A 16671-nucleotide genomic window follows, 5' to 3' on the forward strand; every position below is an offset into this window, starting at 1 on the left:
TTCTTAGTGGAAGCGTTTCCTTACCATCATTTTCATGAATCGAAGAGAAACCTTATGACACTTAGATTTTATGGTGTATGTGTTCTTTTCCATGTGAATTTTGTCAAAACCATAATCACAGGACTAGGTTAGTGACACTTCCAAATTCATATGGACTGAACTTGTGCAATCTTAATTTCTTGCCACCCGACAGCACAAGGGCCTACCATTGCTTCCCGGTTGTTATGCAAACAGTCAAGAACTCTCAGAACTCCAATGCAAAGCCAACCTTAACTGGGATGAGCACAGAATATGTCAACACGATATGTTACAAACCTCAAGTCGTGGGCTAGTGATTAACAAAACTCTTGATTAGTTCTTGAAACTATTTCAAAATCTTTCAGACTCCCGCTGTCCTCTTGACATATAAGACTTATCTTTGTCAAGAACCATTCCTTGACAATACAAATATTCAAGAGCTAGTGCGGATTCTTATCAAGTTAAACACTTCCCATAATTGGACTTAGTTGGTCTTTGTTTTATCCAAAACATCACAACTAACCAACCTCAAATGTACAAGAGTATGACTAATCTTACTCTACATTTGATAAGTGTTATAAACTTTCTAAATATTATGTCACTCAATGGCTCAATCTTGGAGTATGACTCTAAGATTTGATGTATGATTTATCTTTTGATTTAACCATTTCAACAACTCATGATTCCTCTCCTTAGCCAAACAAATGAACTAAGGTGTCCTTAGAGGATCAATTGTGATCTGGTTTCATAATCACTAAGATAACCATAAAACAAAATACACAAGTACTCTCCCATCTCTTCAGATTGAAGAAACTTTTATCTTTCTGCCTTATTTGATTCCTCTTATTCATTATGCCATACATTGAAACTTTTCCAATGTTTCAGAATTACACTTAAACTCGTAAGCATAACCATATTTACTAAACTTTAGTAAATCATAATGAATAATGTTATCTACCTTTTTGGTGGACCTAACTAGTGCACAACTTAATGTACCCGATCCGTTAGTCCTTCGCTTGAATCACATGCGAATGTGAACAAGGAATTAGTCTTAATTTACCAAAGATGAAATTTCTCATTCATCACACAATACAACTTGCATGATTCCAAGTTTCTATCCAAATGAAACTTGGGTGATGAGAATCTTTCCTTATTTGGTAAATTATGACACTACCACTAATGAAAGAATCAAATCCATTTACCCATATTGCTTATCAATGGAAACATATAAGCAACAACCTTTTTCACAAATGCCATTGTAAGGATACTTAAAGTAAATAAAATCAAAACCATTTTCTTTTATTTTAAAACTTTGCGGAAAACTTATCCTTACAATCCATATGAAAAACTTGTTGTTATCTATTCCTAAGCAATATATCATAACTCTTAAGTAACAACTCAAAATTCTGATCACCGAACCATGCGATCGAAATCCATCTTCACGATCAGAATCAACATATACTTTCTTTAAGTTTCTTCACTCTTCTTTGATTCTTAAACATCAATATGTGACCCAGTCACAACATGCAATAAGAATCTCAGAATAGAAACTTAATAGAGTTAGACAATGGACTTTACCTGAAGTAGAGTCAAACATTTGACTTTACTATCCTTATGGACTTTTATGTAAATTTGGCAGCTTCGCAACCAATGCCCTTCCTTTAAAAACATATGGACTCTTTGGAAACGGTACAAGGGACTATCACAAACTTAGCCTTTCTCTTTACCATTTGGTCAACCGAGTTGACTATGGCCAATCCCTTTCAATTGGGAAGAGCAAGTTTTTCTGGACTTCCAATGTTACCATTGTCAATGTCCATGGAAGTTTGGGAAGTTGATCTTCCAATCAAATTTTGATTTACCAATGCTCCAAATCTTTTCTGATTCAGCATCATGAAGCAAATAGGTAAGATCATTACGGGTCATGTCGTGATTTGTCATCAGGGAGTGACCAAGTCAACAGCCAGCTACCTTGAGACTTCGACACCCGACTCTCCCGGCTTGTCAATATGTGACTTAATCTCCAAGACCTAAGCACATATAGAATTTGTTTTCCAATAGGGATTGAGTGACTTAGAACTTATCATGTCTTGAAACTTGTGGGATAGGGAGATTTATTGGAGTAGGTGAAGGAAGTGAAGTATGATTTTCAGTCCCACTAATGCACAACAAAGGGATTGATCTTTCACCTTGATTGTCATTCGGGATATCATTTTCATTAGGAAGCTTGTTCCTAAAGATTTGGGAAGACCATAGCTGTCTAAACTAGACATCTATAATGGGAGAAATTCAAGTTAGTTGATTTAAAGTCCTTAATATAACACCCAATATGAAATATTAAGGCTAGGACCCAATAACCTATTTATAACTGGAAGAGGGATGCCGTAATCCAAATTATAAAATAGTTAAAGGTAGGTAAATGACGATTTACCAATTTCCACCATGAAAAACGAAATATAATTAAGTTTTAATTGGTTTTGAAACTCCTAGATCTTTTGAGATACATTGAACTTTCAATGGCATGTTTGAATCTCGATTGTGCCCTCTCAAGTTTGTGACTGGGATGCCGAGGATCACAAACAAGGTGTGAATAACCATACAAATTGACTTGGTACCCTCAACAATATTACCTAATCGATGTGCCGGTTAACCACACACGCTCCACCGATCTATAATAAAGTCAAGTTACCCTTTGCCACTCTTACTAGTCCATGTTAGTGTGCCGGTTAACCACACACGCTCCACTAACGACTTGGTAAGGTACAAAGTGTAATTTTATGGGCTAGCACCAATTTCACATTTTCCTAAAGTAACTAAGATTGGGAATTTATAATGTATAGTTACTTTATAATTCATCATACTTTTAATGAGTATTTAAAGTCGCATCCTACCCGTTCGGCTAACGACCCTCCACCGATCAAGGAAGCGGTGGGTGAGAATGGACACCCATTAAGTCACCATTTTATAGGCAACAACCTTATACCCCCCTTATAGACCGGCTTCGTGAATGAGGCCTACTAACGGTAAGATTGACATATTCTTATACATATCTATATAATTAAAATTATAATAATAGTATAAGGGTGTATTTTAAACATTTAAAATACTTGGTGGTTTAATCTATTAATTAAACTATACTCTTAATTTAATTAAACCTAAGCCATATCTTTATGGAATTATTAACTCTTTTAATTAAACACTTTAATTAATTTAATGAAGTCCATAAAGTTTGAATTTTTTTTTTAACTTTAAAAAAAAAATTGGAATTAAAGTGTAAGACTTTACAAATTCCAAAACTTGAGGGCAAGTATTGAAACTATTTCAAGACTCTTCAAATTTGTAACTTATGAGTTTTAATGGTTCATAATGTTGAAGACTCTTCATTTTATGAAACCTACTATTCTTTATTGACAACTTTTAAAAAAAGTGACTTTTGGTTATCCATAACTTGAGGACAAGTTATGGACACCATTATTGCCATTAAGATCATGAATTAAACTCACATGGAGGTTACACATAATTCTTATGATCTTCTAAAAACTCATAAGAACACAAATTCATGTCAAGCAATTTCAAGAAATCATATAAACATATACAATACTTGAAAATTGATAAAAATCATGTAAAATGGGTTAACATAATCATTATCAATTTTGAAAACAGATTTTACAAGTCCAAAACAGATTGAGATAATGATCTTAATCTATTTCCAGCAACAAAACGCGAAAAATTGTCCGACACGCTCCTATTCGTCGAGTGCATGATTCTACTCGTCAAGTAGGATGAATTTGTTCATGGACTCGGCGAGTCCTCCCCATGAACTCGGCGAGTCCAATCGTCAGTGAGCAGATTTTTCGTTTTTTTAAGTTGTTTTGCATCAAGTATACAGAAAACAATCCTAGGCTCTGATACCACTGTTGGGTTTTGAGCATTCTAACACTTCCTAAGTGTACATGCAACCCTAATAACCTTGAATCTATGTTTTCTCTATATACATGCAAATTTCTTTTTCAAGTTTATTTCCTAACTAGCATGGCATGGGGATTACATAAAACATAAAGAACTAGTAGAAATACATACCTTGTTGTCGCTTGAATTCCTTCAAGACTTTGTGAGCCTAGCACCCCAAATGTTGTGCCTCAAATGCTTCACACAACACTACAACCTTGGAATAACTAGAGAGAATATTTCTACACTCCAAAATCGGCTATGCACTCACAAGAATACTCTAGTGCCAATTTTGCATGCTATAGGGTTTCTTTTATAGTGTGTCATAATTTGGAGTTACAAATGTAAACCCTAATTGTCATGACTCTTCATTTCTCATGACCCATGGGTTTGTAACTCCCATGGACTATCCATGGAGCTCCATATGGTTATAACCAAACCCATAAACCATGGATCATTAATCCACCATAAAAGAATTGATGATTGTCATAATTAACCCTATATATTTAATTAGTCTCACTTTGATCACCAAATTAATTCTAGATTAATACTTGATCAAATACTAATTAAATAATACTATTATTAATATATTAGAACTTATAATATATTAATAATCATAAGTGCCTTATTCTCTCATTTAGTCTATCCAAGTATTGCAATGCCATGCAACCCAAATGGATCATGCCGGGTCGGGTCAAGTTCATACCAAATAAAGTTATGGACTTAGACACTATATCCAACAGTATGAATCATCTACAGTAATCATAACAACAAACAAAACGGAACACACGGAAAAGAAACACAAGACACTTTATCACTCTAGCGATCTCTTCTTGCGAATACAACTTATCTCATGTTATCTAAAAAGATATTGTTGTCATTATCCAACTTTGATTGATATAGCCCTCATCTTCCCGATTTAACGACTACAAAAGGAAACTTCGCCTAACCCCCCCGAATATCGAAACCTTCGTCTCTCATAAACATCCAGCACGGACCTCTGGGTCATCTCTCGCTATGAAACTCCAAAACACGCACCAAAGGAGTGTTATACTTCCCGAAGCCTTATCACAAGTATTTACAGGAGACCTTTCGGGAATGTCATGCATACAACAGACAAGGTTCAAGCACGGAAGCTTGGGACGGATACAACCAGGTACGAATCCTGCCATGAACTTCGGGCCAAGGTTGCCCAGAAGGACGAGTGAATGTCCTACCATCCAAAAAGGCCTAGTCGCGAGTATTGAAGAAGGATGTTCGAGGACAATCCTTCCATTTCAATGCGGACACTGCAAGTTCGTAGTGCTACCCATCTGATAGGACCAACCCACTCGTAAAATTCATAAACGTAATAAATAGGATATGTCATTCTTACTAGGATCAGTTCGTCATTGTCATTATAAATGACTTGCTTATTTACCCTCGTAGTAAGAAGGAAACCAAGGAGAGCAGCCACAACAAACCAGGGAAACAATACGATTAGAGAAGCATTACCCGAGGTTCTCTAGATACGAGTTTTGGAATTGAGGAGTCCAATTTCGTAAGACACATCATTATCAAGGTGGAAACTCATAAGGACCCTTTCAATTGGTCAAAACCATTAAGAAACAGTCAGCACCAAAGACGTTAGCAGGAACACGCTAAAATTCTGGGTCTCGCTGACCTACCGTCTTAGTTCCTTTGGAACTTCTCGTAAAATACGGAACCCCCTCCTAACTTTGACCGTAAAGGGAGCAACCCTTGATCGGGAAGAGAAGCAAGAGGGAGAAACCTTTAGAACTCCAGAATAAGAGACCAAATTCCTCTGGAAGCCTCACTCTGGGAAGGCTTAGTACGCTTCGGAAATCATGGAAAGCTAATACCCCAGATAATTATGCCTTTCGAGATTCTTGTCAGAATCAGCCCTGTAACTCGCTACTTCAATCTACTCCCGCGAGCTTATTAAAGTACATCCTACCCGACACGTCCCAAACTCACAAAAGTATCTATCCGATGAGACTCTGGCAATCCCCCTCGACGAGATCGAGTTCCACAAGAGCCTCACCTTCTTGGAAGAACCGTAGTGACCATGGACCGAGGTCAAGCAGATGAAACAACGCCGCTTCCCATTAGTGAAACTTCACTGGGATACTAACCAAGGACCTAGAGTCACTTGGGAGCGCGAGAATTAGTCGATTAGGAAGTATCCCCACTTCTTGGCTCGATTATTCATGCCTACTCCTTGCCTAAATTCAAATTTCGGGACGAAATTCCCTCTAACGGGGGGATGATGTGATAACCGTCAATTTTCGGTCAAGTCAAAGTCAACCGAAGTCAACAAGTCAAACCGTTCAACTCATTTTGCACGTGGGTACTAGAGTTTATGTTAGGTAAATACTAAACAACTCGCTATTCTAATGAGAGATCATAAATCAAAAGTGCGAACATCTAGATCTCCTTAACCTAAAACTGTGGTACGTAGCGAGCCAAACCGATAAAACAATGTTGCATACTCATCGGGAGTGTGTAAGATCCTTAAACAAGGCTTAACAGGGTTACAGACCTTGCGTGGCGAAGCCGGACACTCACAAATGCCACACACGAAACCTCTCTCAATCGTTTTCACTCTATCTCTCTCTATTTAGAATCCCTCCTAAATCTCTCCAAGAATCTGAAATCTCTCCTAAATCTCTCTTTGTATGAGAAATCTCTCCAAGAATGTGAAATCTCTCCCAAAACTCTCTTTGTATGAGAAATCTCTCCAAGAATGTTAAATCTCTCCCAAATCTCTCTTTGTATGACAAATATCTCCAAGAATGTAAAATCTCTCCCAAATCTCTCTTTGTGTGAGAAATCTCTCCAAGAATGTGAAATCTCTCCCAAAACTCTCTTTGTATGAGAAATCTCTCCAAGAACGTGAAATATCTCCCAAATCTCTCTTTAAATGAGAAATCTCTCCAAGAATGTGAAATATCTCCCAAATCTCTCTTTGTATGAGAAATCTCTCCAAGAATGTGAAATCTCTCCCAAATCTCTCTTTGTATGAGAAATCTCTCCAAGAATGTGAAATCTCTCCCAAATCTCTCTCAAAAGTTCCTTCAACTTTTTATAGTCTTTCGGGTCATCCCGACCCTTAACCGGGTCAAAAACGGCTTAAAATGGTGTAAAAACGAGAAAACCGATTTGAGGAGCCGAAACCCCTCTCAAGGAACCGAAACCTCTCAAGGAGCCGAAACCCTAAGGAGCCGAAGCCCTGAGCAGCCGAAACCCTATGCAACCGAGACGGAAAACGAGACCTGGAAGCCTCTCGGACCGAATATAGGAAGAGGCGAAGCCTCTCGGGCCGAAACTGGAATGGGGCGAGGTCTCTCGGGCCGAACCTCACTCTCGGTCCTTCCCTTCTCCTCTCGGTCCTTCCTTCTCTGCTCTCGGTTCCCTTCCCTCTCTCGGTCCTTCTTTCTCTCCTCTCGGTTCTTTTCCCTATCTCGGTCCTTCTTTCCTTCTCTCGGTTCCAAGCACCAGAGGACCGAACCTCCGGCCAGAACTTCGGATTTTTGACATTTTTGGCCCATTTTCAATATTTTTCACATTTTGAGCCCGTTTCTCGAGATTTTAACGCGGGATTTTCACTCAAACTCGTATTTTAACATAATAAACCCTAAGTATTCATAATTTAATCATATTTTCATGAAAAATCCTTATTTAAATAATAAAATCTAGTGGGTGAATATTTGAGGTGGAGTGTTGACTTTGCTTTATCTTATGACACAAGCAACCACTCCCATACCCACTCCATGTCACTATTCACCATCAGCCCATCCCTAGTCACTTCATAAGTCCTTTCTCATTATTTCCAGCCATTTCCCACGTTCTAAGAGATGGAACATCCATCCTCTCTCCTCACTTCTCTCATTTGCTCTCATTTCACCAAGGATCCAACTCCACTTTTCTCTCAAACTTTCTCTATCAAATTCGAGATTCAAGGCTGATTATCAAGCTTTCTCACACTCTTGGTAAGTATAATTCATCCTCTCTATGATTATTTCACTTCCTTCTACTCCAATCATAGATTGCTTACACAAATTACATCATTTTGGTGTTAGATTCTCGAAAATCTTCAAGGCATCTTCAAGTGTTCTTGAGTTGAACACTTCCCTAATCCAACATTCATCCACTAAAATTATTCAAAGTGAGTTCATACTCCTACATATTCATGTTTTTTCAAGTTTTCGGGGGGGGGGGGGGGGGGGGAATACAAGTTAAAACACCAAGACCATAACTAAACTTTTCTAACAGCCTTCATCAGAAAAGTTCAACTCCATTCACAGACTGTTTTGGGAAACTTAAGCATTTTTGTTTTCAAAACTGTACAAGGTGCAAGTAGTTCAAGTTCTTATCTTTAAAATGACTACTTGCACATATCCATACGATTTTTCTACAATTTATGGTGATTTTTACAAAACTACCTATCATTTCAAACACCAATCCAAACTAGCCTGTGATTATGGACTTTTTCACCCAATTTGAAGGTCATTAAAAATTATGAGTAAACTAGACACATTTTGGGAACTCTCTGAATTTACGGATCTAGTTTTTGACTTTGTATGATTTTTCTATGACTTTTCTAGAACAGCGCAGAAGGGTTAAAGTTAGTTAACAGCATATAAATTTCATAACACTTTGTATTATGTTGAGCAAAGTGTATAACAATAAGTTCTAAATATTGAATGTGTTTCCTTGTTAGTTTATCATCATAAGCTGAAACTTAGTCACTCGTTATAAGATTATTCATTCATTTAGAACATGTATATTAAGCTATAATAAGCATAGTTTATGGATTCATAACACTATTGCAGTTTCATAAAAGAGTTCTTATACACTACAAACGTTTTGGATAAACTATAATAGGTATAGTTTATGATTCATCACATAACACACTCGTACAAAAAGGGTACATTCATACAAAAAGGTTCTACACTCACGCATACTACACATAAACTCGTTAACTCAGAATGTGAGACTATCTCTCCCCGTACGTCCGAGTACGGGATCCTAATTCCTGTAAGTTATAACCAAAATCTCTTGTAGGGAGAGCGTGATAATTGTGTATAGATCTATATTGGGGTTGACATCCCACACCTCGCTGCTAGCTACAGCCGGACCGGCAGGTCTGCGGGTGACAAGAGTCATAGGATCAGGGCGTCTAAAAGACGTTGTGCAGGTTACCTCTAGTCATAGTATGTTATAGCGAATCACATAGGGAGTTAACAATACATAAAGTTTACGGGATTTTTATAAAACAAAAGGGGTTTTATATCGATTTAAAATCACTTTTATATCAATAAGTATAGATATTACTGTACACCCTCGGTTTAGGCATTTATGACTACACATCATTTGAAACCACTTTTATATCTTTAAGTATGACAAATACTTGTTCGTTTTCGGTCCTGGTATTTAGGACCACATAACTTTTATAAGGAAAATATTGGATTTTTCTTGGTAACATACATCTCTCTACAAAGATCTATTTTCAAACTCTTACTATCAAAAGCTTATGAACTCACTAACCTTTGTGTTGACACTTTTTCAAAAATACTTGTATTCTCAGGAATTCAGTGAAACACGAAATCAACAACGTTTTGAGGATGGGACGATAATTCGTCAAACAATTCATTTTGTATCATACTGTAACTGATTTGAATCATGTAAACATATACTTTGGTGTAACTTTTCCAATTATATCTATGATGGTTGTATTTACTTTGAGCACTATTGTACTCGTTGTTGTGATACTCTACATGAAGTCCTCCACCCCCGGACGTTTCCGCCATCCTTGGTTTAGGGGTGTGACATCAACTCGGCGAGTCGGATGAGTTTTCATGGGGCGTTTGGATGAGAGAAGAACTCGTCGAGTTGACGACCCAACTCGACGAGTAGGGTTGCGGATGAGGACGAGTAGAGAGTGAGGGACTCGGTGAGTTGTTGTCCCAACTCGGTGAGTCGGGTCAACTGGAAGTTGACTTTGACTTTGACTTGACTTGGTTAGGGTAAAATGGTCATTTTACCCTAAGAGTATAGAAATCAGTTTCTAACCGAGTATTTGTGGGGTTTGTAGCCGGAGGATTTCCGGAGCAGCAGCGGACGAAGGTTTCCCGCACTGATTATCAGCAGCTACCTGTATGAGGTGAGTTACCTTCCAGTAGGGGTGGGTCTAAGGCCACAATGCCGGCCTACCAATGAGGAGTATTTAGAAGATGATTGTCTTTGTGATAATTATCTTTGTCTGGTATGTGCTTGGTTATGAGTTATATATGTATGATATGTTATGTGCATGATAGGGATAGTGGTCCTTAGGACCAAGGGGTAGATCAGTACCCGGATATGCCTGACTGTATGCTTATATCTTGTTATTGTATGCTAGTGGTAAGGGGTGGAATAGTCTCGGTTACCGGTTGAAAGATACCGATTATTATTACCGGTTGAAATATACCGATGACGGTTACCGGTTGAAAGATACCGATGATGATTACCGGTTGAAAGATATGGTATTGTATGGTATGTGGTATGATGGGGGAACTCACTAAGTTTTGTGCTTACGGTTTCAGTTTTTGGTTTCAAGTACCACACACATATGATTTTCCGCACGGTGTTTTCTGGGATTGTACTCTGATATGATATTTGTTTATGTTGTGGGTTTTCAAACATAATACTTGATTTTATGAGATGACGTGTTTATACAATATTTTATAGTGAATGTTTTATGGGTTAATTAATTAAAAATGAAATTTTTGGACCTAAATTTTGGGATGTTACACATCCGCACCCACCATCCGCAACCTTATCACTCCGCCTCACCCTCCTCTCTCCAGCACCCCCTCCTCCCAAACTTCAGCCCCTTCCCCTTCCTCCCCTCTCTTCTCCTCCTCCCCCTTCCTTTTCCCTTCTCCTTTCTTTTTCCTCCTCCCTCACCTTTTTCCTCCCTTTTTTTAAACCTTTTTTTTTTCTAGACTTTATTTTTTAAATTCAGTTTTTTTTTCTACATTATTTTTTTTATTTAATTTTTTTTTCAGCCAAATTTATTTTTATTTAGCCAATTATTATTTTTTTTACACCAATGTTTTTTTTATTTTAGCCATTTTTTTTATTATAACCCATTTTTTTTATTAAAACCAATTATTTTTTTTAACACCAATTTTTGCCACCACCTATCCCTGGATTGTCACATTGGTTATTCATTTCATGCCGGTTATTATTATTGGAAGAATATTCCTACCGCAGTCGGACTTTATATTATCTTTTTGTGATGCTTGCACCGCAACAACGATTGATCAACAAAGTTGTTTCACATTCTTCACTTTATAGGATATTATAACTTGGCGCTCTTAATTTTTGGTTAACGAATCATGTATCTTGAGCATGTGGACTTTATTCTCTATTGAAGACCACTTCAAGTGTTCTGGCACCACAGTTTGGATATTTGGATATATTTTTTGCACAACAGATTTTCTCAGCACAATTTCAGCAACTGTCACCCACTTTCTCATGACCGCAAGAGTATTTATTTTACTCTTTCTTGTTTCTTATCGAGACACTTCATACATCTAGGGAGAGCTTATCTTAGCTCTTGGTATCCGATACTCTCCATCCGATGATTTGTTGGTTTTTGATATTCAGTAATTGGTTATCAAAAATAGGTAGAGAATATCATCTAGATTTGGTTATTATTGTTTGAGTTTGGATTTTTGAAGACTTTTGAATATCAGAACTCTGATTCTTCAAAAATTGGCAGATCCATAGTGGTTGCTTTTTGGTTATTATAGTTTGAGAGAATATCATCCGGTCATTGGTTATCAACAATTGGCATCAGAGCCATAGTGGTTGCTTTTTGAATATCGGAACTCTGATTCTTCAAAAAGGCCGTCTATACCACTAAAGCTCTACTTAAAAATGGCACAAGCTTTTTCGTTGAATGTTTCCAACAGTGTTGGTGGTTCAAATCGAGCCCCAATACTGGTTGCAAATGAATATCATCACTGGTCTCAAAGAATGGAAAGGTACTTAAGAAGATTTGGAAGAGATGTATGGCGATCTATTGCAGAAGGACTACATGTTCCGGTTCTTACACCTGCTCAAACCGACGACACCACTGTCAGACTAGGAGGAGGTCAACCAATCATGAACCATCTCACCAAGGATGATCTCGACAAAATGGAAAACAATGCAATAGCCTTTTATGAGATATCGTATGGAGTTTCCCCTGACAACTTCGATATCATCATAAATTGCAAATCCGCAAAAGAAATCTGGGATGTGCTCAAGAATCTGTACGAGGGAACCGAACAAGCTCAAGACAAAAAGCTTACTACTGCACTCAATGAGTTCAACAACTTTTAAGCTCATGCGGGTGAAAGCTTAGAAGACTCTTTCAAAAGTTTCAACCTGATAGTGACTAAACTATCCAATGCGGGTACTGTAAGAAGCAATCATGAAACAAACCTTCAATTCTTGAATGGTTTGGGGAGACATTGGACAATGTCCAAAATGATTGTTCAAGGAGATAGGAAGATTCACGCATTGTCCCTCTATAAGCTCTATGGAGAATTACAAGCTCAGGAGTCCACCGTACTCAAGGACTGTTCAGACTTCAGGGGTCCACTTGCTCTTTTAGCACAATCATCTCAAACACACCCTACCTCGTATGACTCTCTACCGTAGTTATATGAAGCAGACTCAGAGTATGATGATGAAGAAGAATTTCAGAAAGCCATAGCCCTTGTCAGTCAAAAATTCAACACATTACCACCTTCATTTCGTAAAAACCAACAATACACCCGACCACCTTTCAACCGCAACTTCTAAAACAATAACTCTCGTTCCACCAAGAATTCTCATCCTCCACCACAGTCTCATTTAAATCAACCTAAAGATGCACCACCACAGTCTCACTCTACTGACTCCAGTACACCTTCAGAAGACAAGAGTGATGTGATAATATGTCACAAGTGCAACAAAGAGAACCATTTTGCCAAAGACTGTAAGGCAAATGTTGTGAAAGATCGAGCCTTCTATCTCCGAATAGCTCAAGAAGTGGAAGAAAAAGAAAAAGGAAAAGATTATGTTGCTCAAGTGAAAAGAAATCATCAAGTGTGGTCATCCGGAGATGAAGAAGACAACCACAATAATGGGAAAGGCAAGATATGTATGGTAGCAACTGCTGATGAAGACGGATCAACTCAACTAAAGAAAAACCATTGTTATATGGAAAAAGATGGAACCCTCGACATTGTGGAATAGGTAAAACTTATGATACAGTCTTTAAATTATAGCATGCATGATTGTCAACCTTACATAGACACACTTAATGACACATGTGTTGCCATCCTTTCAGACTACAATAAAGCCTTAGATGAGAAGAACATTGCATCACAAAAGATGTTCCATGTTAGAGGACATTTGGACAACAAGAGACTAAATATGTGTAAAACCCCGTTTATTTATTAAATAAATAAATAAATAAATAAGCGAATAGAAGCCCTAAAATAAATGATTATGTATGAAAGGATGGTCTCGAGGAGCTAATTGTAAATATTTTAGAAGATGGGGATTGTTTGGTAAAAGATGGGACTCAATTTGAAGGGAATTTTCGAAGTTGGGGTTGCTTTGAAATAATAAGGGTAGGGAGGGGTTGTTATGGTCCTTATGGCAAACTAAATAAATGGAGGCGGGTATTTAGGGTCCCGTAACCCCAACCCTAGTGCAACAATGGCAGCCGCTATCTTCTTCACTCCATGTTACCGTTGCAGCCTCCATCACTCTCCTTCTTCACCACCGACGATGCTACCGTTGTAGTTACTGGAGCGAGCCACTGAGATCGTCGCTGCTTCGTTGAGAACCGCCGCCATAATCTCCTCTGCTACCTCCGGTGAAGTCGTGAACGGATAGAGAAGCTCCACCAAGAATGAAGGCGGAGCTGTGACCGGCGTACGCAAGTCGTGTGCAGTTGGGATGCTCTCGGTGAGACTATCTCTCATCTCCTTCTTCCATTTTCTAGTTGTTGGGGCCTTAACCGCCGCTGGTCACCAATCAGTGGCGTTTTAGCGATATCCTGCCACCTTGTGGGTGGCTAAATGCGTATTTGTTGCCTTAAAGGTTCGTTTAGGGAGCTAATCGGGTTGTATGTGCATTACTTGCTCGCAGGAATTAGGAGAACCGCTGCCACCACCGTGAGGTGGTGACTATCGCTGCAAAATCCGCCGCCTGCCGCCACTCCTTCCATTTTCCGGCGTCGCTGCCATCGTGATCAGCTGCTGTTGCCGCCGTGAGCCACCAGATGGGTGGCTGGAGTTGTTTTGTGACCATATAGCGGGTGTGTGTGTGCATGTATTTCTGTTAGTGCGTGTTTAGTCTAGCCGGAAATCATAGAGCCGCCACTGCCACCACCGTGAGGTGGTGGCTGCCGCCATGAACCACCTCTGTGTGGGTTTATGTTATTAGTGTGTGTATTTTAGTGTACGTGTGCGTGGATAAATTCGGTATTTCACCTTGTAATTGTAAAAAAAAAAAAGGGGGAATAATGAAAAGAACTTGAAAACCACCACCTTAGGGTGGTGGCTGCCGCCGTGTCGGGTGGCGGTGCGCTTTGCCTCTTGTGATTGATTCGTTTGGGCTTAGTGAAACCCTAATGGGCTCAAAGGAGCTCTAATGGGCCTAATGAAGCTTAATGGACTCTATTGGATCAAATAAAACCCTAATGGTTTAATAATATTTTAGTGGGATTAATAGGCCCATAAAGCCCTAATTGACATAAAAGGCCAATAAATTAATAAATGGGCTAGTAATTGGGTTGGAAACCTTAATGCCATCAAAACCCTAATTTTGGGGAATTAATCGAGACACGAGAATTATGTAATAACTTGGAATATTAAATAATAAACTTTGGCAGAAATTAATCTAAGCAATAATGGACTTAATGGATTAAGTCCCTAGTGTGTTAAGTCCCTAGTGGGTTAAGTAAGAAACACTTAACCCTAGTTATCATTTGATGTGAAACCCTAATTTCACTTGGGCTTTGTATTGGGCCATCCGAGAATAATCAAATGGACTAGAGTAATTAGTTTGGCTTTAGGGTAAGGCCCATATGAAGGATTGGGCCCAATTTGGAAAATTGGGCCATAGTTGGGGCCTAGATGGTTGTATGATACTGGGCCCTAGAATGATACATGTTGGACTGGACTAATCAATTGGGCCATATGTTGGACTTTAATCCCTAGTTGACTTTGGGCCTATGGATTGGGCCTTGGGCTTGGGTAAGCCAAGCTAGGGGTAATGTAGTAATTACCTAAAGCATGTATTTTTTTAGTTGTGTGTTAGAAGCCAATTATTAATTGGGTGTTATTTGGTGTTGACAGTTCGGGAATCTATCAGCCAGCAGCTGGGGTGGAGTCTGCGGGACTTCAGCAGTGTGGGATTGTGTCAACGGGACTTCAGCAGTGTGAGGTGAGTTTCCTTCCAGTAGGAACGGGTCTAAGGCCACAATGCCGGCCCGTTTAGTAGCAGTAGTTTCCGGACGTTGGTCCGATGCAGTTGTTAGTTTGTTTGATGCCTTCGTGGCTCAGATAAGATTTATGTGTTAAGTGTTATGGGCTACGGCCTGACGTAGTATGCAGTATATGAGTTATGATCATGTGTGTTATGCTATTTGATATGTGTTTTGCTATGCTATGCTATGCCTAGTCAGTTCCGGACTTCGGTCCGATGCAGTTAGTTCCGGACTTCGGTCCGATGCAGTTAGTCCCGGACTTCGGTCCGATGCAGGGGACAAGGTCCCAGTCAGTTCCGGACTTTGGTCTGATGCAGTTAGTTCCGGACTTTGGTCCGATGCAGGGGACAAGGTCCCAGTCAGTTCCGGACTTTGGTCTGATGCAGTTAGTTCCGGACTTTGGTCCGATGCAGGGGACAAGGTCCCAGTCAGTTCCGGACTTCCGTCCGATGCAGTTTCCGGGCTTCGTCCCGATGCAGTGGGCAAGGCCCAATATGTGTTTATATGTTATTGTATGGTATGTGGTAGTTTGGGGGAGCTCACTAAGCTTCGTGCTTACAGTTTCAGTTTTAGTTTCAGGTACTCAGTTTTCAAAAGAGGAGCTCGGGAAGATTGCAGTGCACACACCATTTGTTCAGCCTGGGATGTTTATACTCTGATATATTTGACAGTTGTTATAATATTTTGAGATGCATTGCTTATGATTTCTATATGAGGTTTATTGACTATGGTTTTATTATTAAATTAAACGAAATTTTCAGACTGTGTTTTTGGGATGTTTCAATATGGCTATGTTAGAAAAGGACTTTATGTTAGAGAAGGATTCTAGAATGTTAAGTGAGACACAACTAGAGATAGCTTTGAATTAGAGAGATTTAGCACAGAGTGAAATTGTATTCTATTTTCTTTTAATTGAAAAACTTTTTAATGAAAGTGAAGCCATTGAGAATCTAGTTAATAATGGAAATGTTGATAATACTTTCAACTGGGGTTGGTCAAATGGATATCCAACCGCAACGGATTCCTCACCCCGGTTCACCCCTAAACGTCCCTATGTCCCACCTGACAACAATTTTTTGTTTCCAGTCAATGACAAAACATTTCCTGAGGATATTCAAACTCATTTTGGTAAACTTCATGATCTGAGTAATAACTGTGTTATCGAGGAAATTCTCCCTGAATTT

Source organism: Lactuca saligna, chromosome 1 (genome assembly GCF_052625555.1).
Source record: "Lactuca saligna cultivar CGN05327 chromosome 1, ASM5262555v1, whole genome shotgun sequence".
Lineage (NCBI taxonomy): Eukaryota > Viridiplantae > Streptophyta > Magnoliopsida > Asterales > Asteraceae > Lactuca > Lactuca saligna.